The sequence below is a fragment of the Eubalaena glacialis genome, chromosome 8, assembly GCF_028564815.1.
Source record: "Eubalaena glacialis isolate mEubGla1 chromosome 8, mEubGla1.1.hap2.+ XY, whole genome shotgun sequence".
Taxonomy (NCBI): domain Eukaryota; kingdom Metazoa; phylum Chordata; class Mammalia; order Artiodactyla; family Balaenidae; genus Eubalaena; species Eubalaena glacialis.
In genome coordinates this window covers 73,388,313-73,415,342 of record NC_083723.1, presented here as the reverse complement: position 1 = coordinate 73,415,342, position 27,030 = coordinate 73,388,313, and the positions used below count along the sequence as shown (strand labels likewise).

General features: G+C 39.4%; 1 protein-coding gene across 4 annotated transcripts in view; it reads left to right on the top strand.

Annotated features, from left to right (window-relative positions):
* The window catches only part of CDK14 (cyclin dependent kinase 14), a 595,554-nt gene that overhangs the window by 35,136 nt on the left and 533,388 nt on the right, over positions 1 to 27,030 (top strand). Inside the window, exon 1 of one of the 4 annotated variants that reach the window (XM_061198584.1) lies at positions 22,280 to 22,346. The exons of the other annotated variants lie outside the window; for them this stretch is intronic. The gene's annotated coding sequence lies outside the window, so the exon portion shown is untranslated. Of the gene's footprint in view, positions 1 to 22,279; positions 22,347 to 27,030 lie in introns of those variants that run through there. 4 annotated transcript variants of the gene reach the window in all.

The following is a 27,030-nucleotide window of genomic DNA, read 5'->3' as shown; positions in this document are numbered from 1 at the left end:
TTATCTAATGTTAGAAGTATTTAATTACGGCCAGGTAAAGTCAGTAGGTGCCAACTTTGCACTTAGAAACAAACAAACAAAAAAATGCCTTAAAACAAAAAACAAGCCATGGCATCACTTTATTTAGTTACATTATGTTATTTTCCAGTTTTAAATAACAGTTCAAATTGAATTTTGGTATCAATCAACAGAAATGTGTCTTTTGAAATTAATAAACAAAAGGCACCCACAGGCCTTTGTTTTACTGCTTTCCTGATGTTGTTAGTGCTGGTGAAGCCCAGTGTGATGTGTGTACTCAGGGCATGTCTGGAGCTGCTGGCAAGTTGGGCTCCACGGCTCCCTTGCAGCCCTCCTCTGAACTAGGGTATGATGCAATGTTGACGCCACATATTGTCTGTCAGACTCCCAAAGGAGGAGCTGACTTTTCCTGTTCCAGTTTTCCTATTCTTTGTATATCAGATCTGTCTTTATCTACTTGCCACAAAGTAGCAAAAAAGCCTGTTCAAGAAAGGTAGAGGGTTCCTATGTAATTAATAACATTCTGAATGTGATTTTTCAATTGTACTCTTTCCTGAGTTTTTGGTAGTGTCAGTGGGAATCACCAGAGAAATAATGTGTTTACAGAATGTTCTCAAGAGTGCTGTAGAGTGAAGTGTTTGATTGTCGCCATCCAAAGCCACAGTCACTGATCTGTGTTGTAAACTGGGCCACGTGTATATATATATATATATATATATATATATATATATATATATATATATATATGTATATATATTGAGTGTTTATATATGAACACAGATGTATCTACACAATGTGCTTATCCTTCAGCCTGATGAAAGCATAGATTAGTTTGGTTGTGGTTTGATTTGTTTTAGCAGTTGCAGATTCCATGAAATACGCTACCTGTCCTGCCTCTGCTGCAGTACTTCAGAGAGGAAAGGACATTTGTGCTCATGGAAAGTCCCCTTGGCCATGTGGCTGGCTGTGGTGCAGGGCAAGAGCACTCAGGGGGAACCTGCTCCAGACCGGGATTTCTGGACGGGGCCCATGACATTTGGCTCTCATGGTCTGCTGCTTTGTCTGCTGCACCTGTTCTTTTTTCCCCCGGGTCCAGCTCTACAAAGCTGTGTGTCCCTGGACTCCAAAGCAACTTCCCCTGCCAGCATTCCTGAAACATCCTGTGAAACGTAGTGATTCTTGACCTGAAGCAATAAAGGAGTCTTTTCTTTCCCATCTGTAGTGGGTAATAATGATGTTCCCCTCTAAACCTGTATTTCTGGAATTTCTGCAGTGTTACTGAGATGTTTTTAGGAGAGTATTTTCTTTCTTCTCAGAAGAAATCAATGTGAGAATATTGGGCACCTTTTCTCTCTTCATAAGGAAAAGTCTCCCCTCTAATTATGGAGGTAATTTAAGTTTACATTAAATAAAATAAGGAAAAGGAAAAGAAAAAAACTCCCAAATCCTATTATCCAATTACAACCACTGTTGAATGTCCTTCTTGCCTCTTTCCTCATGTAAAAAACAAACAAAAACAACCCCCCCAAACTATAGCCCATGTATTATATCCTACTTTTTTTCTTTTAACCTATAATATATTTTTGCATGTTTTTACAGATGACTCCTAATCATTATTAGGAATTTAAAAAACCTTTTGTCTTGTTTAAACACCACCATTAACGATTGTATGTTATTCTGCCACGCGGCTGTGGCATCAGCTTTCAAAAACACCTGAGGCTGGAACCTAGATGGAAGTTAAGAATGTATGAGTCAAACCCTAACTACCTGCCCTCCCTTACCCCCAAACTTCTGCAAAGCTGAAGGCCTGGATCTTGTAATTTGGGGCAAAATTATCCTTAGCTTTTATAAAGTGTTTTCCTTCCTCTGCTAAAGGAAAGAGATTGATTAGATACCTTAAGTCAGTAAATCACAGAATGTTCCATCTGGAAGGGACGCTGGAAATCATGTGGCTGATTTCAGCATTTCAAAGGTGAAGGCACTGAGGTCCGGGGGCGGGGGGACAGGTAATTTTCAGTTAATCAGGGAAGACCCAGGGCCAGGAGCCTGGGAGACAGTCTTAGTAAAGACATGCTTGAGTGTAAACCCCAACTCAACCACCCTCTCAAGGGCAATCGACTTCCTTTCCCCAGGCTTTTTATAAAACAGAGGTGCAATAGTACCTCCCTTCTAAGGTTATTGGGAGGATTAGATAAGCTAAGTGTATAGAGGTACCGGAATAGTCACTGGCACATAGTAAATGTCTTATATTTGGTCTTGTCATTGTCCTTGTCTTTGTCATCACCATCATCATTGATGCTCTTACCGTGACATCTGCCTTCTGTAGTTGAAGGGCTGAAAGGAGGATGGAAAGATTAAGTTCAAAATTAAGTATTAGATCTATGAGGAGAATTACTTTCAGATATTCCCCTAAAATTCCATGTAAGACTTCATGTGATGATTTGCATATTAAAACTGTAAAAATATTGTCTAAAGCACACCATTTTTTAGATTCCTTGAGAGAATGACTGCCTGCGTTCTGCTTTGTAGTCCCTCCATGTCTTGCACATGGTTAACATTCAATAAATATCTATTGAATATGAGTGAATATCTGTTGCAAATGAAGAGAGAGTGTTCATCCCAGGGTCAGCCAATGTGGATTCTCATTTGCCACTTCCTAGCTATTTGTGCAGGTCATTTACTTTACCCAAGACTTAGTTTTCTCATTTGTAAAACCAATCAGTAAAACTACGATCTTCAAGTTGCTTCCTGTCTTTAAATGCAGCATACAAAACAATCAACATAAAATTACAATTTTACCAAGATCAGAAATGAGTACTAGATCTGTGATTATATGAACAGGAAGTCACTGAGTTCTTTTGTGATCTTCATATTATAATGGTAGATGTTTTCTTGATTTCGTTTCATGGTCTTCCGCTTTTCCTGTGGGAGTTGGAGGACCTTACAGTCCATTGGAATCCAGTTAAGATTTGAGTCTTGGAATCTGGAGGCTGGGTCAGCTTCTGAGATATGCATGGAGGTGTGGCAACTCCTTACTCAGTATTTATGAGCTGGAGGGCTCCTTATCTCAAGGAGTGGCTTTCTCCAGAGTGCCTGGAGAGGGAGTGTAGTTGCTATTTCCTGACTCATGTAGAGGATTTCTCTAGGTGTATGTAAATGTTTGACTTTGAACAGAGGAGAAAAAGAAATATGGACCTGTTTGAAAGAACTATTTATTTATTTTTCCTTTTCCTTCCCTCCCTCCCTGTCTCTCACCCTCCTTACCTTCCTTCTTTCTTTATTAAAGTATAATACATTATATTAGTTTCAGTAATGATTCGATATTTGTATATACTGCAAAATGATCACCACAATAAGTCTAGTTCACGTCTGTCACTATAGATAGTTACAGCATTTTTTTTCTTGTGATGAGCACTTTTAAGATCTACTCTCTTAGCAGCTTTCAAATATGCAGAACAGTATTATTAACTATAGTCACAGCGCTCTGCATTACATCTGTTGGTCATTTGTATGTCTTCTTTAGAAAAGTGTTTATTCAGATTCTCTGCACATTTTTTAATAGGATTGATTTTTGCCATTAAGTTGTATAAGGTCTTCATATATTTTGGATATTGATCCCTTTTGGATACACGATTTGCGAATATTTTCTCTCATTCAGTGGTTTGCCTTTTCATTCCTTTCAATGATCCAGTTGCCTTGTTGATGGTTTCCTTTGCTGGCAAATTCAACAATCCAATTGCCTTGTTGATGTTTTCCTTTGCTGTGCAGAAACTATTTAGTTTGATGTAGTCCCACTTGTTTATATTTGCTTTTATTCCTTTTGGTGTCAAATCCAAAAATTACTGTAAAGACTAATGTCAAGGAACTTACTGCCTGTGTTTTCATCTAGAAGTTTTATGGTTTCAGGTCTTATATTAAGTCTTTAATCAGTTTGAGTTAGTTTTTGTGTATGGTATAAGATCAGGGTCCAGTTTCATTCTTTTGCATGTAGTTGCCCAGTTTTCCCAACACTATTTATTGAAGATACTGTCCTTTCCTCACTGTATATTCTTGGCTCCTTTGATGTACATTAATTGACCATATATGTGTAGGTTGATTTCAGGGCTCTCTGTTCTGTTCCATTGATCTATGTGTCTCTTTTTCTGCCATACTGTTTTGATTACTATAGCTTTGTAATGTAGTTTGAAATCAGGGGGCATGATACCTCCAGTTTTGTTCTTCTTTCTTAAGATTACTTTGGCTATTCAGGGTCTTTTGTGGTTCCATAAAAATTTTAGAATTGTTCATACTATTTCTGTGAGAAATGCCAATGGAATTTGAGTCCATTGATTGCTTTGGGTGATATGGAAATTTTAACAATATTAATTCTTCCAATCATGAGCATAGAATATCTTTCCATTTATTTCTTTCATCAGTGTCTTATAGTTATCAGTGTACAGGTCTTTTCACCTCCTTAGTTAAATTTATTCCTCAGTATTTTTAATTTTTGATGCAATTGTGAATGGGATTATTTTCTTAATTTCTCTTTCTGATAGTTCATTATTTGTATATAGAAACAACAGATTTCTGGACATTGATTTTGTATCCTGCAACATTACTGAATTCATTTATTACTTCTAACAGTTTTTTGGTGAAGTCTTTAGAGTTTTCCATATCTAGCATTATGTCATCTGCAAATAGTGACAGCTTTACTTACTTTCCAATTAATGCTTTTTATTTCTTTTTCTTGCCTAATTGCTCTGGTGAGGACTTTCAGTACTGTGTTGAATAAGAGTGGTGAAAAGGGCCATCCTTGCCTTGTTTTTTTTTAACATCTTTATTGGAGTATAATTGCTTTACAATGGTGTGTTAGTTTCTGCTTTATAACAAAGTGAATCAGCTATACATATATATATATATCCCCATATCTCTTCCCTCTTGCGTCTCCTTCCCTCCCACCCTCCCTATCCCACCCCTCTAGGTGGTCACAAAGCACCGAGCTGATCTCCCTGAGCTATGCGGCTGCTTCCGACTAGCTATCTGTTTTACATTTAGTAGTATATATAAGTCCATGCCACTCTCTCACTTCATCCCAGCTTACCCTTCCCCCTCCCCACCTTCCCTTTTATAACTGCCTTTGCTGCATCACATAAGTTTTGATATGTTGTATTTTCTTTTTTGTTTGTCTCAAGGTATTTTTTAATTTCACTTTTGCTTTTCTCATTGATCCATTGGTTGTTCAGTAGCATGTTGTTTAGTCTCTGCATAAAGTTGACCCTTGAACAATGTGAAGGTGAGGGGCACTGACCCCCCTGCACAGTCAAAAATCCACGCAGAACTTTACAGTCGTCCCTCTATATCTGGGGTTCCACATCCACAGATTCAGCCAACCCAGATTGGGAGATAGATGGGGGCAATGTACATTGAGCTCAGTTTCTAGTCCATGTCCCTCTTTGTTATTTTGTATAAAGAGATAACTCTAATACCCAAGATGGTAAATACGGCAGTGATTTTTATGAGAACCAGGGTCTAAGGGTTAGGTACAGATATGATTTGGGGATATTCCTGGTCATTCTTTTCCATCTTTTGAGGGTGGTGGAATCTGTTGCAGTCTTTTCTCACCGTAACTGTCTTCATCACTGGAGGCCTCAGTGTCTTGTGAATAATGTATTTGTTGTATACAGTGTTCCAGCTTCAGAATTCCCTGACTTCCTCATCTAAAATATTAAATCTCAGTAACAGTCATTCCTTAGCCCTCTTGCTCCTGTTATACTCCCTCTATCTCTTCTTTGCTGGCTTCCAGTTTCCAGAGGACCCCTCCTCTGCCTGCCCTGTCCCATTCTTCCGTCCCACAACCCATCCTCCCTCCTTTGTTTCCTTTTCTGTTCACTCATGGTATATCACTCCCTTGACAGTATCCTCAGTGGCCTTACCCCTTTGTACTTTGCTTGTAATCTACTCTGCCAGCTCTTGATTTTGACCTGGCATCTTTTCCTTTTTTACCCAGTGGCTGCCAAAAGCTGCTTGAGGAAATCACCCTGCAAATAAATTTATCATTTCCAGCCTTTGCTGGAACCCGAGGCAACTGTGCACAGTCTTGCACTGTGTGGCTGGGCTGTTTCCTGCTGAAACATTTCCACCTCCCTCAAACATTCTAGCCACCCTCCTCCACCCCTCCTTCCTTTACTAGATGACTTTTCCTCTCTGTTAATTTGCTAGAGTTGCCATAGAAAAATACCACAGACTAGGTGGCTTAAACAACAGACATTTATTGTCTCACAATTCTGTAGACCAGAAGTCCGAAATCAAAGTGTTGGCAGGTTTGGTTCCTTCTGCAGGCTATGAGGGAAGGATCTATTTCAGGCCTCTTCCCTTAGCTTGTAGATGGCTATCTTCTCCATGTGTTTTCACATCATCTTCACTCAGTGAGTGTCTGTGTATCCAAATTTCCCCTTTTTATAAGGACATCAATCATATTGAATTAGGGGCTTACCCTACTCCAGTATGACCTCATCTTAATTTAACTAATTGTATCTGCAATGATCCTGTTTCCAAATAAGATCACATTCAGAGGTACTGGGGTAACTTAAGACTTAAACATAGGAATTTTTGGTAGATACAATTCAACGGATAACAGCCTTCACCTTAGAACACAATAATATTACACATCAGCCCCTTGCCTACATATATACCTTATTTGCTCTAATCATACTTCTTTTTTTTTCCTGAGAGGAGGATGTGTCTTTTTTCCTCTGCTGGTCTAGTTCCTCCTCCTATCCTCTTGATTCATTTCCCTCCTTTCCACTCCAGAAGCTTGTGTAATTGATTCTTTCCTTTCTTATCTACGTTTCCTGTCTCTTTCCCTTTACAGGTATTTCAGCCGAGGCTCTGAGCATGGTTAAGTCTTCCCCGTCTCTTCCATCGTAATGGAAACCCCTGTGCTCTGTGATCATTTTTTCACGCTCTCCTTGAGTAGTTTGTCTCTCCCTTGGTTTTGGCTGCTCTGTTATTATACTCACGTCAGTGTGGATGGCTCAGCTTTCTGTTTTGAACTCCAAACCCAGATATCTAGCTGCCCATTAGATGTTTCTACCTCTGTATCTTATAGTCACCTTGATTTCAGTGCATACAAAAAACAGTTGACCCTTGGGACTTCACTGGTGGCACAGTGGTTAAGAATCTGCCTGCCAATGCAGGGGACACAGGTTCGAGCCCTGGTCCAGGAAGATCCCGCATGCCGCGGAGCAACTAAGCCCGTGCGCCACAACTACTGAGCCTGCACTCGAGAGCCCCTGGGGCGCAACTACTGAGCCCGTGTGCTACAACTACTGAGCCTGCACTCGAGAGCCCCTGGGGCGCAACTACTGAGCCTGCTCTCTAGAGCCCACGAGCCACAACTACTGAGCCCGTGTGCCACAACTGCTGAAGCCTGCACGCCTAGAGCCCATGCTCTGCAACAAGAGAAGCCACTGCAATGAGAAGCCTGCGCACCACAACGAAGAGTAGCCCCTGCTTGCCACAACTAGAGAACGCCCACGTGCAGCAGCCAAGACCCTGTGCAACCAAAAATAAATAAATAAATAAATAAATAAATAAAAAATACAGTTGACCCTTGAGCAACATGGGTTTGAACTGTGCAGGTTGGCTTATACGTGGATTTTTTTTCAACAAATGCAGTTGGTTGAATCTGTGGATGCATACTGTAGATACAGAGGGCTGACTGTAAAGTTATACTCAAATTTTTGACTGCACGGAGGGTTGGCATCCCTAACCACTGAGTTGTTCAAGGGTCATCTGTATTACTAATTCCTATATTCTCTAAACATGCACCTTTTCTCTTTCCTGTCTCAGTGATTGGCTTTCACAACCACATGATTTTTCAAGGCAAAAACCTGACACCATCCTAAATGTTCCTCCAAGCCCCACATCCAAGCTTTGGCTTAGTTCTTGTTCCCTCCGTCATGCCCATTCCCACTGCTGAAGTGCACATTCAGCCTCTCTTGTCTGGACCGTGATAGTGTTCTAACTGGCATCCCTGCCTACAGCTTGCCTCCTATTCCAACAGAATGACGGATCTGAAATACAAATCGTGCTATTCTCCTGCATAATACTTTAAAAGCTCCCTGTCAGGGAACTCTACTCAATGCTCTACTGTGTGGTGACCTAAATGGGAAGGAAATCCAAAAAAGAGGGGATATATGTATGCATATAGCTGATTCACTTTGTTGTACAGCAGAAACTAACACAACATTGTAAAGCAATTATACTCCAATAAAAATTTTAAAAAAACAAACAAAAAAAACAACTCCCTGTCAGCTGCAGGTTCAAGTCTAAATTCCTAGCTTGGCTTTCAAGGCCTTTCATCATCCATCTCTCGCCTACTTTTCCACCCTTATCAAACAGTCATCTCTTATTTTAATACCTTTATCATCATTCCAGCTGCCACCACTTCAGTTAGGACTTTATCGCTTTTACCTGTTTTATCCCAATAACCTCTTAATTGGTCTTACTGTTCCATCTCTCAGTCCTCCATTCCAGCCTTCCCAAAACATCTTTCTTGTCATTATCCTTTCCTAATCAGAGATTTGTACATCAGGTATTTACAGTTAGCCCTCCCTATCTGTGGCTTTTGTGTCCATGGATTCAACCAACCTTAGATTGAAAATATTTGGAAAAAAAATTCCAGAAAGTTCCAAAAAGCAAAACTTGAATTTGTTGCATGGTGGCAACTATTTATATAGCATTTACATTGTATTTACAACTATTTACATAATATTTACATTGTATTTACAACTATTTACATATCATTTACATTGTATTAGGTATTTTAAGTAATCTAGAGATGATTTAAAGGGGAAGGAAGGGGAAGCTGGGGGAGAAGTGAGAGTAGCATTGACATATATACACTACCAAATGTAAAATAGATAGCTAGTGGGAAGCAGCAGTGTAGCACAGGGAGATCAGCTTGGTGCTTTGCGACTACTCAGAGGGGTGGGATAGGGAGGGTGGGTGGGAGGCTTAAGAGGGAGAAGATATGGGGATATATGTATGTATATGGCTGATTCACTTTATTGTACAATAGAAACTAGCACAGCATTGTGAAGCAATTATACTCCAATAAAGACGTATAAAAAATATAAAGTATACGGAAAAATGTGTGTAGGTTATGTGCAAATACTATGCCATTTTATATAAGGGTCTTGAGCATCCATGCTGATACTGAGGGACAACTGTATTGATGTCTGTTTTATGTTAGTCTCTGGATATGCTCAGAACCTGACTCTCAATCTAGTCAGTCTCACAAGATTTCATCGCGCTGGCATTCGCAGGTTGACCAGCTCCTATCATCTTGCAGCGTTGGGGCTGGGTACAGATTCAATCTCACTTTCTCTTTATAGTAAGATTTTACATTACTTTATATTCTATTTTACTCTTACCATGGTCATGTTTGCCAACCCTGGATGATATGAACCTATCGCATGAAAGAGGTCTAGAAATTAACAGACTGTTCTCTGATCATGCCAGTAATCTGGTAAGTCATTATATTTAAAATTCAACATTTTGGATGGCTGAGAAAGAACCTCACTTCCTCCTTACTTCTCTCTTTGGAAATTTAGTTGAAATTTTCTGATTCTTAAAACTTTCTATGCTTCAGTTTTTCCTTTCTATAAATGTTTGATCACATTTACCCTCTCCCTAATTATGGTAGACATAATTACCATAATTATATCTAGTCCCAGACAGTGGCTAAAATGTCTGGGTAGTGCTGTAAAGATTCAGAGAGGAGGTACATGTCACAAAATGCAAAATGTATGATATTTGGGAGAATTAGTCACATTTATATTCTTCATTCCCCAAAGTCAGAACGTTACAGAAATTGAGAGCATTGAGTAGCGTCCTGTCTCTCTTGTGGGTAGTGCATATCCTGACAAGTAGGCCCATTAGAGTGTAGGAAGTCTCTCCTGTAAGGTGGCTGGTGTTCCCTTCCAGGCAGTGCTTTCATTTGCATGTTTGAATTCATTTGCAGAAAGCTGACCTTTGGCTTAGGAAGTCTCTCTATATAACCCAAGTACTTAGGATTTTCTTCAACAGGTACAAAATGAATCCAGCTATAGGCAGCACATTATACCCATTTTCCTTCTGACTGAAATTGAGCCACTGATTCATAATCCTCAAATCCTTAAATTGCTTGGTTGTGTTTGAGATGGCCCGTTTTTCATGGAGCCATAATGATAATTGAAATCAGCTAAGTCGGGGGGTGAGGGTTCTCTGAGGACTGGAATCGTGGTCTCCACTCGATCTGGAGTGTGCTGACCTTTAGGGCATTGTGACAGACATTCCTTTCTAAATGATCCTTCTCTGAGGGATACATTTATTAAATATTTTTTTATAGTTCAAAACACACTTAACTCTTCTTATTCTCTGTGTCATAAAATTTACAAAAGGCACAGTTACCAAAAATTGGAACCAGCAAAATGCTCTTAATTTTGCAAGCTTGATTTCTCCAGAATGCATCAATGTCAGGCTTCCTGAAGGAGCTCTTCCCATGTAAAGACAGTAATTGAAGGAATACTCACTTTTTCCTTCTGAATCTATCTTATTTTCAATATATAAAGTTGGTTCTGCTTATTCTTCAATTCTTTATTTAGTTTCTAAATTTTATTTTCTCTTTTACTTTTTTCTGCCTTCCTCCCTTCTTTCTTCTCCTCCCTCCTTCCTTCCTCTCTCCCTTTCTTTCCCTCTCTCCTCCTCTTTTCCTCTCCCTGCCCCCCTCTCTCTCCTCTTCCCTCCCTCTCTTTCTCTCCTCTTCCCTTCCTCCCTCCTTCCTCCCTCCCTTCCTCTGTCCCTCCCTCCCTCCCTTCCTTCCTTCCTTCCTTCCCAGCATATGAGCCTGGGGATTTTCTTAAAAATATGTATTTTTTGTGATCTGAAAGTATGACAGTACTCTTTACTACAGTGTTTCACTGTCTTGCACCGCAACATTATATGCTTAATTTTTAATAATGAGGTTAATAGTTTTTTCTTGTGTCTTTTAAATAGCTACTCTAAATTCTAAATTCCATGATATTAAATCTTATATGCATGCTAATGAATGTGTGGGGAAAAACTTTTTTAAGGCTTTCATGGCCATATAGTTAAAATAAAGTAGAAAAAATTGCTTCAACATGTAATTGTATACTCAGCGTAAATTGTATCAGGTAGAGTACTTATTTGACTTTCCACTGATAGTTTTTTCCAGCCTGGCAAATCAGACTTTTAAGTATTGAAAGGGACTTGGAATTGGACCGAGACGTGGAAGGCTCTTGGAGTCGTCAATTCCATGTGTTTTTCAATCTGTTGATTGTGTTTTCTCAATCTATGGATACCCTCATGTGAGATGTCTATAAAGTGTGATGTCTAGAACATATCTTCATATTCAGTGTAGCCTAGCCTGCGTCAAACACATTGTTACAACTCTGTGTTCCATCAGCTGAAATATTGAAGTATGCAAATCATTTCCTTTAAAAAAAAATAGAGCAGATTGATGTCAGTCTCTCAATTGTGTTTTGGTATATTTTCTTGAGTGGGAAAGAAAGGGGCTGAGTTGCAGTTAGAGTACCAGGAATTTGGCATATTCCAGAGTTTGCCCATGGTGATGTACCAAGTATGAAATGATCACCCATGACATATGTCTTGGTGGAAACAAAATGAAGTATGTTCCTCTAGTCTGTTCCTTGCCTTAAGGCTGGGCTATGGCCATAACTTAGTTACCTCAGAGCATTATTTGTTCTATTTTAAACGACTTTCAAAATAGGGAATTGCACCTGCTCTATAAAACAGTGATGGCGTGGAGGGTGGAAGTTTTCTAAATGCTCCCTGAATGAAGATTTTGGTGCAGGTTTCTTCCCCCTACCCCAAATCACACACCTTAAGAATATTGCTGCTGCAGTTAGCTTAGCACAGGTTATTTTTTGACAGTGTGTCATATCCTGCAAGTGGGTTTGATGATAAAAATGATTGAGAACCACTCTTCTAACATATCTATTACTAACTATTAGAAGTGAGTTGAAGATGGATATTGGTACAATCACATGCAGTCTGAATTTTTTTGAACAGCTCTTGATTTCAGATCACGCATCCTGATTTTTGGTTCCGAAAATATAGTCCTAGTTCTACGATTGTATATTTCTTAATATCACATTTATTTTTTAGGTATTTTAGCTGAAAGAAAAACTCAGACAGTGATAAAGAAATGTTTAACAAAGAAGGGGCTAGGTAGATAATATTCTACAACAGATAAAAATGAATAAGAGTAACATGATTATTTTTCAATTTTAATGGAAATTGCATTAATTAAAAACATTATAGGTAAAGAAGAGGTAAGATTGATGAGATAAAATTGTATGTTAGTAATAGTCATTCAGGGCATGAATTACGGCATCTTTTGTGTTATAGTTGCTCATTTATTTTAAATCTTCTTCAGCTCTATAGCTCTCCTTATATTGTCTTCAAATGAAGATGGTGGAGAATGTTCTGCAGTGCTTGATTCTCTTCTCCTAAAAGGCAGACTATTTAATTTTATAAATGAGCATCCTTGGGTCATTAGATATTGGGGTTCAGGTGTGCAGAAAGCTTGGTAACATATGGCCTGTCCCCAGGTGCCCTAATTTAGCTCAGAACTTTCCCCCAGAGGTTTGCATTACTTTATCTAAATGATGTGTTACATGTACAACAAAAAGGTGCTTTGGTCATAAAAGGAAAAGATAAATAAATATGTACTTTGCAAGATACACAAGTCTGCCTTTACATTACTTTTTCTACAGTTATTAGAAGATAAAAATCTTAAAACCCAGGTGAATGACATTAATTGGATGACCACAGTTTTGGGTGATTCACTTTTAGTATCTAAAGGAAAGCGTTCCTTTTCTTTCACTTATTATGTTATTATATACACACACATGCGCGTGCACACACACACATGTTTATCTCCATTTGAATATTTTTTTTCAGGCAACACAGCATATTGACATCACCCTGGACTTTTTTTCTGGTTCAGAATTTTCCCTTCCTATCACAATTACATATTTTTCACTGAATAATTTGAATATTTGCTATTAAGAAAAGTATGCACATTGCAGAAAATTTATAAAATATTAAAAAGCAAAAAAATAAAAATTACAATGTTAAGTGAAAGCAACCATTGTATATAAGTATGATCTCAGCTTTGTAAAACATGTTTCCTCTGCGTGGGGGAAACATCTGAAAAAAGGAAAAACAACAGAAGGATAATATGGAAACTGAGGTTCATTGAAGTTGTGACTTGCTCAAAGCCCCCTCAGCTAGAAAGCCGATTAATCCGCGATTCCAGTCTAGTCACTCTGACTCCAGTGTGTGCTTGGCATTTTACTAGGCTGCTTCCCAGGAGAAGGGAGAAACAATACACGGGTGGTATGGTGTGGTGTATGGCAGGTAGATGGAGAAAGGACCCAGCGTTCTTACAAAGATGCAACTGTTGTTTGGTAGTAATTCTAATAGATGAATGCTTTTCCTAATAAGGCACAAGAGTGAGTGAACCTAAAAGATTCCTTCAGTGGAGCTATGTCATTTTTGAGCCAAGTTATACTCATTTTACAGAGAGGAAACTGAGGTCCATCCAGGTAGATTAAATAAGTTGCCAAAGAGAACGTGGTTGGTTAGTGTGAGATCCAGGAGGTCTCTTCTCTCAATTACTCTTTACATTTTAGATTTCAGTTTCATGCTTATGTTAAAACTGTGCTTGTATTGCCGTTTTTATCTGGATATGGATGGGGATTGGGTGGAATTGTTTTGAGATACAGGCTTGATCCTTGGTCGTTTAATACAAATTTCCAGTTAGACATTAGGGCACTGCCCACAGTGAAGGTTATGGAAGGTTAACTGTTGGATGAGGTACCCTGGATCACCAACCAGCCTGCCTACAGGTTGGTTGGAGCTGGGAGGCATTATGACAGTGATGCTGGTATGTGTTTTAACTGGCATGTTCAGAACATAATGTCAGGACATCTTCCAATGGGTGTACATTGCCTTCCTTAAACAAGGTAAAAAGTTAATATTGAACAGAAAGTGACAGATGAGAAATTCATTTCTTTACTTCAAGTCCTGGCTATGTATACGCTTGGATTATTAGCTCGCTCATGTGAAGCGACTCTACCTTCATTTTTATTTCCTATTGTGACAACTGAAATGTTTGTGAAGGCTAAAAATATAGAGGAAACAGGAAGATCTTTTCAATAGTTATATCTTAGTAAAAAAAAAAAGCTTGTAGGTGGGCGTGGAGAGAGACATTGAATGCTTCTTATTCCTTTTTATTGGTAGGGTGGGTGCTGAGAAAAGAGACCATTTCTTTCTTTCTCCTCTTCCTTATGCTTCCAATATCATTGTGTTTTCTTTTTTTCCTTTTTATCCTGAAACTGCTTGATCTTGGTGGGGACAGTCAGCTCCATCTTCTCTGAAGCAAATGGTCTAGCTGCCAGCCACTGGACTTTTTTTACCCTGAGCTTTTTCACAATCCATGCACTAGGTCCAGTCAATGTAGTGACCTTTGTGGCTGCGTGTGCCACCCTTCCACTGTGACAGACATGATTCTTTTCTGGTGCGTGACTGGTGCAGGTGAGGGTAGAGGAAGGGCAAAGAGGCAGGCAGGCAAGCAAGACAGATGCTTTATAATGATTGGCCCTGGTTCTGCAATGGGACAGCAGAATTATGGCCCCTAGAAAAAGACCTGAACTTCCTTATGCTCCCTACTGCGTTTCATGGACTGGTTGTGGCACATATATTGTTTGATTTACTTTGTCTTTCTGCTTTTACCACCAGTCGAGTTGGGAGGTTTTGTGGGCACAGACATAAAGAGTGATTTTTAGATTCTTCTCTAGTCCTTGTCAGTGGGCTCAGAAATAGAAGAATGTGTGCCTTGTTAGTATTTTTTTCTTTTTTTGATGAGAAGGAGCAGGGAAGTGAAAATCTCAAGAGAGCAGTATCAGTTTTCCGGTCAGCAAGCTCATTAAGTTAATATTTACTTTTAAAATGAATGTATTTGCCAGCCCTTCCTGCTGTTTGTTTGGGGACCATTTAACTCACATGTGAGAGCCTCTAACTAGTTTCCACTTCCATTGGGCATTTCACCTCTGAGGCCAGTGACTAGTATGATGTGCTGATCCTTGCTGTTAACACCTATCTTTTGTTTTTAAACTTCAAATGACATTTATCTTGAGACTGAAGGAAGGGAAAGAAATGAAACTTAGTTTTTTCCTGTTTCTTTGTGTCTGCTGCTCTGTCTTGTTAAACTGATTTCTAATAACTCAATTGACACATATTTAGGGGTTTAAGAAAACTGGAAATTTGATTAAAATACAGCCTCAAAACTCAAAGATTGCGTTTGAAAACTTTTGGTATTTTTATTGTTATTAATTCTAACACTGTTATATTTTTACGTTGTAAAATAACACCTGGTCATTAATGAAAAAGTAAAAAAAATACAGATGATATAAAAAATTGAAGTTTAAAAACTTAAGTTGTACATTTAGTAAAAAGTTTTCTTTCAATGCTATTAAAAAATATCCTTTCCTTAAGTGTACAGTTTTTTTTTCATCCCAGAAAGTAGGATATTCTTACTATCGTTTAAGCCTTTTTTTAAAGCTAAAGATCTCTTCATAAAGTATTGTAGTTTTTAAAATTTTTATGACCTGCTTTTTTTATTTGTCAATAATGCTATTTTGAGGCATCTTTTAGAAAATAATTGCTAATTAAGGATGAGAATGAATTTCTCTTGTTTCTGCTTTGCTCCTGTAGATTTCGACATGTTTATTTTGTGTTTTGTTATTTTACTCAACTGTGTTAGCTCCACTATTTTTCAGAGGTTTCCTTTGGGTTTTCTTGGTATATAATCATGTCATCTGCAAATGATTTTTTTATTTCTTCCTTTCCAGTATTACATGGAATGATTTTATCAGTTTTTTTTTTCCTCTTGATGCTTGTAACTTTCTAAATGAAGGCTATCATTTTTCGTAGGTCTCAGATGAGTGTCTTTTCAAAATAAAAAAAATTAATGAGCATAAGATAGTGATTATTTCTACTTCTCTAGATATTTAATAATCAAAGGGTCCTCAGATACATGTCATAGTTTTGTTGGTGAGTTTTTTAAGCCTTCTGTGTTAGAGAACTGCCAATTATGTTTAATTACTTGAAGGTTGTATTGAGGAATTCTTACATTTATTTTTGAAAGATCGAGAGATGCCTTTCTATTCGTTATCTTCTTGACATTCCTTTGGTCTTAAAAGTCTGTACGTTAAATGTTTCTGTGATGAAAGCCACAAGTGTGTCCTGCAAGATGTTGCCGTTAGCGCAGGGTATTTTTAGAAACCTGAAAAATGTTTATGAACTTTTAGTGGGACCTCTACCACCGTTTTGGGGATCAGCGAAGATCACCAGTTTGGGGATGAGTGTCAGGAACTTTTGATTCAATGGTTGATGCGTTGGGTATTTTTTTTTTATTCCGAGATTTCTTTTATTTTCAAGTGGTTGGTGCTGGCTGTCCTGGTTGTTACTCTGTGTGCCCTCTAGGGCTGTGTAGCTGCACATCTCCACCCTGAGCTCTCTCTGAAGCTGGGTAGAGAGCGGGAAAACACAGGAACAGGAGCTGTGGGATCTCACTTCTCCTGTAGTCCAGCTGGGGTTCCCCACTCCCACCCTCCAGACAATCTTTGTGCACCTCCTTTTCCTTATCTGTACATCAAGGATCATGTACGTGGCAGTGTTATTATGATTAATCAGATAACGCTTGTAAATCCTATAACAGACGTGGCACATAGCGGGCCAGCGTCCCTCATGCTCAGTGGCGTTTGTGTCATGCTTCTCTCCACGTGAGCCCTCACACGTCTGTAGGTCACATGATGGCTGACTTCATCGTGGAACACCAGTGATCAAATTTTAGGAACCTCCTCATTTTAAAGATGGGGAAACTGTGAAGTCCAAGCTGAGTCTTCCTCCTGCCACTGCTCCCCTTCTCCCCCATCTCAGTGGCCTTGCCAGGACCCTGTGTTGACTGGATCCGGCAGAAAGGAATGTCCACTGGTGGGGTTTGTCAGCTCCATGGGTTTTGGTGGATGGGATTTTAGGAGACAGTCAGGGGCTCTGCATTTGTGAGCATTATTTTTTTTAAAATTAATTAATTAATTAATTTTTGGCTGCGTTGGGTCTTTGTTGCTGCGCATGGGCTTTCTCTAGTTGCGGCGAGCGGGGGCTACTCTTCCTTGCGGTACACGGGCTTCTCATTGTGGTGGCTTCTCTTGTTGTGGAACACGGGCTCTAGGCATGCAGGCTCAGTAGTTGTGGCACACAGGCTTCAGTAATTGTGGCTCGTGGGCTCTAGAGTGCAGGCTCAGTAGTTGTGGTGCCCGGGCTTAGTTGCTCCGTGGCATGTGGGATCTTCCCGGACCAGGGCTCGAACCTGTGTCCCCTGCATTGGCAGGCGGATTCTTAACCACTGCACCACCAGGGAAGTCCATTTGTGAGCATTCTTAACTAATGTTTTAGTAGGAAACAGTGCTCACATACATCACATCTACAGTGTGCATCTGTTGACTGGAGTTGCCAGAAAGATCTACAGTGATTACCTCTTATATAGAGGGAGGAAAATCATCCCGTGCTTTCTCACTCCTGGGTTGATGCCTCCCCTGTAGATTCTCCTGATGATGTCTATTTGGTTCTTTTTCTTGGTTACCAACATATTTCCTGGAACCTATTCATTGTCTTGGCAGGGGTAGGCCCCTTGTCCCTATCTGTGTGTCCTGTGCCCATGTGTTGAGGAATTGTTTTTTGTTTTTTGTTTTCCCCATCAGTATGTTATCCCCTCATAGGCGCTTCATATCAAGATCTTGGGACCTGTTGTCTGAACATATATTTGTGTCCTTAAAATCATCTTTTATTTCCTCAACGGGGGCGTTCGGTTCCTGGGGGCAGAGATCATTTCTCCCTCTCTCTATACTCGTTTGTTCAGCTTAGTGCTTTGCACCTAGTATGTGCTGAATAAATGTTGCTTGAAAGAATAAACAGAGAACATATTTTTGGTCTTTTTGGTGAATTTATTTCCATAATTCAGACATAATATTTCTTTTTTCTTTCTCCCTCTCTTTTTTGGAATTCACCAATCATTTAAAAAAAATTTTTTTTTCAAACTTTTTTTTTTTTTTTTTTAATCTTTTGGCCTTGCTGCATGGCATGCGGGATCTTAGTTCCCCGACAAGGGATCAAACCCACGCCCCCTGCATTGGAAGCATGGAGTCTTAACCACTGGACTGCCAGGGAAGTCCCACCAGTCATTTATTGATGATGAGACTTGAGAAAATAAACGACAGACCCTTAAATGATTTTTCTTTGTGCACATTATTTAGTCTTCCCCATAATTGGCATTAGTATTTCTACTTTTACAGACGGGGAAACTAAGGTTTAGAGAAGTTAAGCAACCAGCCCAGGGTTCCAGGGCTGGTGAAGTGGCAGAACTGGGGGTGACCTAGACAGCCCCCTTCCTGACGGCTAAAGTAGCTGCTGGAAGGGACCTGCTGGATTGTTGGCCTTTTGAAAGGAACACTGAAAGTTCCTTGCATTTAAATGATGATTGAGTTACATTTACTTGAACTGTGTGACTTTTTTTAAAAATAAATTTATTTATTTATTTTTTTGGCTGTGTTGGGTCTTCGCCGCTGTGCACGGGCCCTCTCTAGCTGTGGCGAGCGGGGGCCACCCCTCGTTGCAGTGCGCGGGCTTCTCAGCTCTAGGCGTGCGGGCCTCAGTAGTGACTTTTAAGTTGCGAATGAATGCTAAGAGTGTATTAGGGTAGCGCTTGGATGTGGGACTAATTGAGAAACAAAATGAAAGTGCTGCAAACAAATTGATTTTCCTACTTAGAGTAGGTGCTTCCTCCAGTCCCATCCATCCTGTGGCATTTGCCTGAAGGATTCTTTCTCATCTAATTAAACAGTACAGGCCAGATGTTATGTGTTGTCAATAATTTAGTACCCACGTCTTTTTGCCCCTATGGTTAGTTTGGAGACAGCAGTTTAGAATAATCTGTGCACATATTTTGAAAACAGGTAACGACTGTCCATTTGTGTGGTAGTGTTTTTGCTCATCTAGAGCTTATGGGGTTTCTGTCCTTATCTTGAAACTGTCCTTTAGAACAACTGTCTGTCCAGTGTGGTAACTTTTCCCAGAAGTCTCTAGCTTCTAATGGGAGAAACACAATCTGTGATTCATGAGCACGTGGTTTGGGGTTAATTCTATTTGCATCTTTGGTTTTTCCTCCTTATTCCCAAGATACATACAAATTAAACATTCAAGATTGCACATCAGTGCGTTGGATTTTTATCTGGGGTTGTTCCTTCTCTAAGTGGGGAGTTGGGGATGTGAGGGGGTGTGGCAGTACTTACTAACCTTAGTAGTGATTATCCCAAACATCCTAAGCAAAGACTAGCCTGAGTGTGTTTTTACTGAAAGCTCTTCCTGTCATTCTGGGTATTTTATACTGTTTATTTATTTACCTTTTTGAAAGGAAATTCCTTCTTTACTGTCCTATCTTATCTTAGATCAAAGTTTCCACCCAGGGACCCTTACTTAAATAGTATTGTCTAAGGCTGTATGTGTTTTCTTTCCTTCTTTCTTCTTCTTTTTTTTTCTTTTAAAAGCTTTTTGAGTTTTTGCCCATCTGCACTCTCTGGTATCCCTTCATTCTATTTATGACTATTGTGCAATGAATATTCATAGTTTCCATCATTAATGTAGTAATGTGCTATTTGTCAGTGCACTGGCTTCCTTGTACTATAATTTTTAAAAATTCTGTTTCTTTTATGTATTTCTTTTAAAAATTTTGGCCTCTTTGTCTTAAACATTTTTTTTTTCTAGGGTTTGTAATCATGTGAATTTTCTGCCCTTAACTGAGACATATGTGCAGGTCTAAAACTGTACTGTGCAAGATGTCAAATGGCTTAAAAGGATTTCTGTTGTGGTCTGAAAGGGTGGCTCTGTGTCTTCTGAGGGTATAGTCTGACCACATGAATACCAATAATTAGGCATCCTTTATTTTAAGAGAGGGGCAGCTGTTACTGTAGTTGAATTTGAAGATCTTTAGCTATTTTGCGCCTTTTTAAAAAAGGGCTATTCTCCATATATGCATCTCTTTGGCAGGTTTGGTAATAGACTTGGATACTGGCATGTCGATAATGTGACACAAGGAGGGAAAATAAAAACATCTGAAAAGGAATATCTGAAGTGTTCTGAACATTAGATTTGAAGGTATTAGGTTTGTTTTTCTTAAGTTTTTTTTTCAGTGGATTAAAAAAAAAAGTAAGACACCTAAGCATTATGCATGTCAATTCATTTTTAAGTAATTTTAAGGTTAAAATCTTCACCCATCTTGCGCTTGATCAAAGGGTCTAGCAATGAAAGCTCCCCTAGAGCATCTTCAGACATCCCTTGGAGACTTGTTTGGATGAGAGTTGCAGTGGTGATTGTGCCTTCCAGGAGTTCTCAAGCCTTTTATTTAAATCAGTGCTTATTATCTCTCACTGTGGTTTAAGAACACAGTTCCTGACCCTGAAAATCCAGTGATGATTTCACCTGGAGGGTGAATTATTGGGCATGTGGGATTAGAGGGACAGACTGCTGTCTCCCTCTTTGCCATCATCAGAGGTCCTGAAGCCCCTTCTCCTGCTGGCTAACATCAGGCAAGAGCGTCACTGCATATTCATAACAGATTTTCAGAATTCACAGGGCTTCAGAGTTCACAGAACAATTTCACATGTTATCTCAGTCAGTTCTTGCAACAGCCCTGTGAGGTAGTGGATAAATATTTTCATCCCTGTTTTGTAGAGGGGGAAATTGCCTTCCAAGAAGGTGAGTGCTGTGCCCCAAGCCACAATTTTCTATTCTTTCAGTGGAGCTGGGTCTGGGACCCAAGTTTCCTGTCCTCCTACCTTGACCCCATTATTCTGCTTCACCCAAGAAAGTCAGGATTTAAGGACATTGCATTTAGGATCAAATCAGGCAAGGTGTGTGACCTAAAAGCTCTAATAATGTGGATTTCAAAATGGTACTTAATTTCCTGAATATTATAATATATTAATGAGAAATAATATGAATCACCCACTAATTTCTCCATTCAGACAAATGCATTTGATTTTCCATATTCTATGACAGATTTATAGACCTGAATACTTAATTGTACATAGCTGTGAAGAGCGTAAATCCTATTTTGTATTTTTCAGATGCCTCAAGGGCCAAAAGCTCATACTATAGTAGGAATATTGGCAGTTTGGCTAAGAGAAGAGAAGGGAGACGACGTGGCTCGCAACCCTCCCTTGGGGAATAGGGATAAATGACTTCTGACAGTATTGCAAGCTGGGGCAAAGGTTTGGTGAAAACAGGAAGCTGCTTATGAGAAGAATTCAGCGTTAGATATGGATTCGAGTCCGTACTCCCCCATGCAGTCCCTTTGTTACGATGAACAGATGTCTCCTAATCTCTCAGCCTCAGTCTCCTCATCTGAGAGTGAAGGCTGTGCGGCAATTTCATGTGTTAGCTGAGAATTCAGGGTGCTGGTGCCCAGCTGCCTGATGTCATAAACCTACAGTCCTGTCCAGGCTCCAACACCTCTTGGTTGTGTGATACTTAACCTCTCCATGTATCTTGAAACAGGGGGATACTAATAATACCTACCTCATAGGGTTGTTAGGGTCACATGAGTTTCAATACATGAATGGCTCGCAGTAAATTTCCTATCAGAAGTTAGTCATTCTTAAGTGGGATAAGGTAGGGAAGTACTTGGTGCCTCTATTAAGCTCTCAATATGTGAGTTTCTTTTTCCCCCATATAGATGTGTTGAGGTTAAGCCTAATGAAAGGAATTTAAAAACCGCTGGAATATGGTGTTTTAATATTTGCATCAGACTCCGTTTATGTAGTTATTGGCCTCTTATACCTCGGACACATATTTTTTTTAATGTGATATTTTTGTACTACTGAACCCTTAAAATATTGTGTTATATCATGTCTAGGAAATTCATTGTAAGCCTTTCGAAGAGAGAAGGCTTTGTGATAAAAGCCAGCTGCCCAGACATTTCCACCCGCCTCCCCCATCCCCCAGCCGACTGCACAAGCAGCGTGTTGGCAGAGATCCAGATTTCCTAAGTGATGGGATTGTTCCCGAGACAGGAATGAGAGGAATCTGCCCAGATTGGAGATGGTTTCAGCTCCTTTGCTTGTTTCATATTCGTAGCCTCGTCCCTGAACTAACCGACCCAGCACCATTTTCCAGTTGTTGGGGATGCTGTTTTAACGCAGGTATGTAAGGTCTTCGTGTTAAAAAAAGTAAGTTTTGAATCTACTTTTTAAGCTCATGGAAGTTTTTCTGTTTTTCTTTGTACAACGGAAGAAGAAGTGTGAGTTCACTTCCATTTATAGTGTCATCTCTGCAAACCAACATGGTCAGCCCCTGGCTGTGCTCCACATGTAGCACCTTTCTTGATCTGACTCAAGTACTGAGATTGTGGTTTTACCTTCCCCATGTAGGGGTGGGAAAGTTTAGTGATTTGAGTGGCTCAGGCCAGGAAATTATTGGCTCTTGTCAATGGAATTTGTTTATCTTTTCCACTCCTCTGCATTCCTAGACTCTGAGAGAACTCATCATCACTGGGATTGCGCTTCAGTTTGTATCAACTCCTCCCCTTTCTCTATTTTTATTAAATATTAAATATTAATACTTTCTCTATTTTTATTAAATATTATTTTTATTTCTCTCTTCTTTGGGTATAAATCCAGGGACCCCCCCCCCATTTCAGAAAGGGCTCTCTTGCTCAGCAGTTGTTAAAATAAAAAGATCTGCTGAACACTTTCTGTCCCCTTTTAAATTTGGCTACCTCCTAAATACATGTTTTCTGCAGTTATCTCCATACTTTTTGTAAACTTAAGGTCAGTGCATGTGTAAATCTCATGTGCTTCTAGACCTGTACTGTCCAGTGGAACTATAATGCAAGCCACATTAAAATTTACTAGAAAATGAAAAATTTTTAGTAGTCACATTAAAAATGTAAAAGGAATAGGTAACTTTAATTTTATATGTTATTTAACCCAATATATTAAAGTATTATAATTTGGACATGTAATCAGTATAAAAATTATTATTGTGTTATTTAACTTTTTTGGGGAGTAAGTTTTAAAAATCCACTTATGTATTTTATACTTGCAGCATGTTTCAGTTTGGACTAGCCACATTTCAGGTGGTTAGTAGCCATATGTGACTAGCAGCTACCCTATTGGTTAGCAGAGATCTATACTTAAACTCTTCTTTTGTCTTGAAAAAGCACTGCACTGTACTGGCAATTATTTTTCCAACCAAGTGGCTTAGAAAAGAGGCATGAGTCTGTGCCTCATGTCTTTGCCAGTAATTAACATGTATCTAGAGAGATTTTCTTTGTTAGAAAAACCAGTTGTGGGATAAAATATCCTAAGACATGAATTAAAATGTAGCATGTGTCAACCTACCTAAACAGTTGGTTGACTTGTTGACAGCTAGCGATAAAAATTGCTTTGTCTTATGGCAAGACTTAGCAGTCCTAACAAGACTTAGCATTTAGCACACTCCCCGGATACGGTCTCTTGCACAGAAGCTGGGGAACTCTGTTTCATGCTACTGAAGTCTACTGCAAAGCTGTGAATGTTGTTTGTGATTGACCATGCCCCCCACTACTTTTCAAGGTCATCAGGTTTAAAAGGTGAAAGATGTTTGATCCTTAGGAGGCCAGCTCATCTGCTTTATATTTCATCCTGTGCCCTCGTTTTTCCAGGATCCTTCAGTTACCTTCTTTGAGAAAAATGGTTCTCGAGTGTTAAAGATCATTTTTGAATCTTCCATGTAGATGGGTATGGCTGATTTTCAGCCATTGGAGGGTCAGTATCTATTCTAGGACAGTGTTTCTCAAACTTTAATGTGGATGTGAATCACCTGGGGGACTTGTTAACAGATTTTGATGCAGTAGGTCTGAGGTGGGGCCTGAGGTTTTGCGTTTCTCAAAAATTTTCTGGCGATGCTGTTGTTGCTGGTCCACAGACCACACTTGGAGCAGCAAGGATTTTGTGCTCTGGTCACAAAATGCCAATCTTTGATAAGTTTTTATTAGCCTGCAACAAAAAGAGAAAAATAATAATGTAGTGAGTGAGGCTTTCCACTACACTAAAAGTGTTCTTGTTTTATCCACTTTTTTAAAATTCAGAAATAATTTTCCTGCCTTCTTGTTACCACGGTGATTGTAAATGGTAGTTCTTGTTTTTTTAAAAAATGATCTTTCATGGCAAAATCAAAAAGCTGACAACCCTATTTATGTCTCCAAGTTAATAGAATACTTCCACTGATCCACAAACTTCTAAAGTCAGATGCCACCCCACCATCTAAATTATTAGTTTATTAATTTTCTTTCATAGTACTTAGAATGTTTTGTATTGACATAATTACTTGGGTTTTTTAAAAACTAAATTTATTTATTTATTTAATTAATTAATTTTATTTTTGGCTGCATTGGGTCTTCGTTGCTGCGCACGGGCTTTCTCTAGCTGTGGCGAGCGGGGGCTACTCTTTGTTGCGGTGCGCGGGGTTCTGATTGTGGTGGCTTCTCTTGTTGCGGAGCATGGGCTCTAGGCTTGTGGGCTTCAGTAGTTGTGGCACATGGGCTCAGTAGTTGTGGCTCATGGGCTCTAGAACACAGGCTTAGTAGTTGTGACGCATGGGCTTAGTTGCTCCGTGGCATGTGGGATCTTCCTGGACCAGGGCTTGAACCCATGTCCCCTGCATTGGCAGGTGGATTCTTAACCACTGCACCACCAGGGAAGCCCTTGGGTGTTGTTTAATGTCACCTTCTCCACTATGCTCTAAGCTCTGTTTTTTTCACCACTTTGTCCCTAGTGCCTCGCACTGGATCTGGTGCCTGTTAGTCCCCAGCCAGTACTTTTCGAACAGCTTTATTCAGTGGGTCTCAGTGGGAGGGGTACTGCTTCCTCAAGTAGTGTTTTGGAAATTGGTGGGAACTGACTTCAGTTGTCCAAAAGAATGGAGTGCACTATTGGTGTTTGGTGTGTGGAGGACCAGAGGTGCTAGACATTCTGTAGTATACAGAACAATACCAAACAAGTGAAAGCTTATCCTGTGCATCCTGCAAAATCTTAGACTATCCCTATTGGAGGTTCGGTTGGTGAAATATCTGTCTATAATTATCTGAGCCAAAAACCTAACCCCATTTAACATACAAAAAATTTTTTTGACACAGTTTTAATATATTCTGAAATTTTCAGAAATGTAACTGCTGAATACTTCAAAAGTTGTACTTTGATTTATTGGTAACTTTTCAAAGACATGTCCACCATTTTGGCAAATCCCTTCACCTGTAGCAGTGCTGCTTGTGGTATTTGAATTGTACCAGTACACACTGTGGGCAATATAATGATTATGAATACAGCCCCCCCCGAAACACACACACTTTGCCTTTATTTTAAAATATCCAATAAAAAGTGTTGAACAGTCCGGTGAATGAATTTTACTTCTTTTAAATTCAAATTTACTCATTAAAGATAGTTGCAAGCATCTTACATCATTAAATCATTTAGTGTAGCCATGCCTATTTGCATCTTAAAATATGTATGCACATAATTTACACATATGAAAGATGGTAAAAACTACTCCTCTTTATTTGCCTTTATATTACAGTTTTCTCTCTTTCTCTGTGTGTACTGTGTTTATGGATTCCAAAGGTTGCTATCAAAAGGTGGCTCTGGTCTGGCAGGGTCAAAAATTCCTGTTCTTATGGGAACATCATGAAATCAAGGATTCTTACATTCTGGCTTTGGCTTATTTCTCCAAGCTGCTCATTTAACATCTCTGAATTCACTAGATGCTCTGCATCATACAAGTTGTGGTATATGATTTGTGAATGACTGAACATGTGGTAAAATGCCCTAGCTTACTTGGTGACTTCTTGCCTGGAGCTCCTCAGAAAGGCAGAGTGCCCACCTGAGACCCACTGTTTTGCGTCCCTTGCGTTTTTAGTTTGGGAAGACAGACCATCTTGGAGAAAGGGATTAGCAAAATGCTGAGGTGTGAAGGGGTGGAGAGTGCTGGTAGTGGTGGTAGGGGGGCAGTTTTATGAATTAAATTTCAAGTATGTCAAGTGAATAAAAGTAGAATATGTTTTAGCTTTCCAGGAAGAATTTAAGATTCTTAGACCAGGGTCCACTGTTTGTAAGAATTTTTGACAATTACACGTTTGTCTACTCCAGAGTGATTCACAATGGAATCCGTGAAGACTCATGGTCTGGGGAGGCTTGTGTGTCTTGCTCAGTGGTTGGCTTGTGTGGGCCACCGGGCACAAAGGCCAAAGTGGGGGAGGGGAGGAGTACACACAATACACTTGGTGCCAGGAAGGGCTTCTGGGACTGAGTTGGAGAAAGATGGCAGCGGGTTCCACAGCAGAAAACCCCTTTAAGCACAGATAGTTCAAGTAGGCTTAGATCTGGCTAGAATGTTGCTCATTAATTGGAACTAGAAAGATATAGGAGGCTCAAGGATGATTGGCACTGGAAAAAGTTCACTGAAGGTGAATCCACTAAAAATGAAGAACAACATTTCATGATTACTATGCATATAAGGCTTGATTGGGATTTCGTCTTTTAGAAAATTAACTGATAATCATAAGAATAAGTTCATTCTAGTTTTTATTTGCAACTAATTAGAAAAAATGTGCTAATAATTAGAAAAAAAAGAAATGAATTAAGGTTTTTGGGAATAATCATTTCTGAAATTGTATAACACATATGCTATCTTTTGTTTACGTATGATCATAAAGAGGGTCCTATTTATTTATTTATATTTTTCCAGGGGATTAAAAAATTTGATAACGGGAATTCCCTGGCGGTCCACTGGTTAGGACTCCGAGCTTCCACTGGCAAGGGCTTGGGTTCGATCCCTGGTCGGGGAACTAAG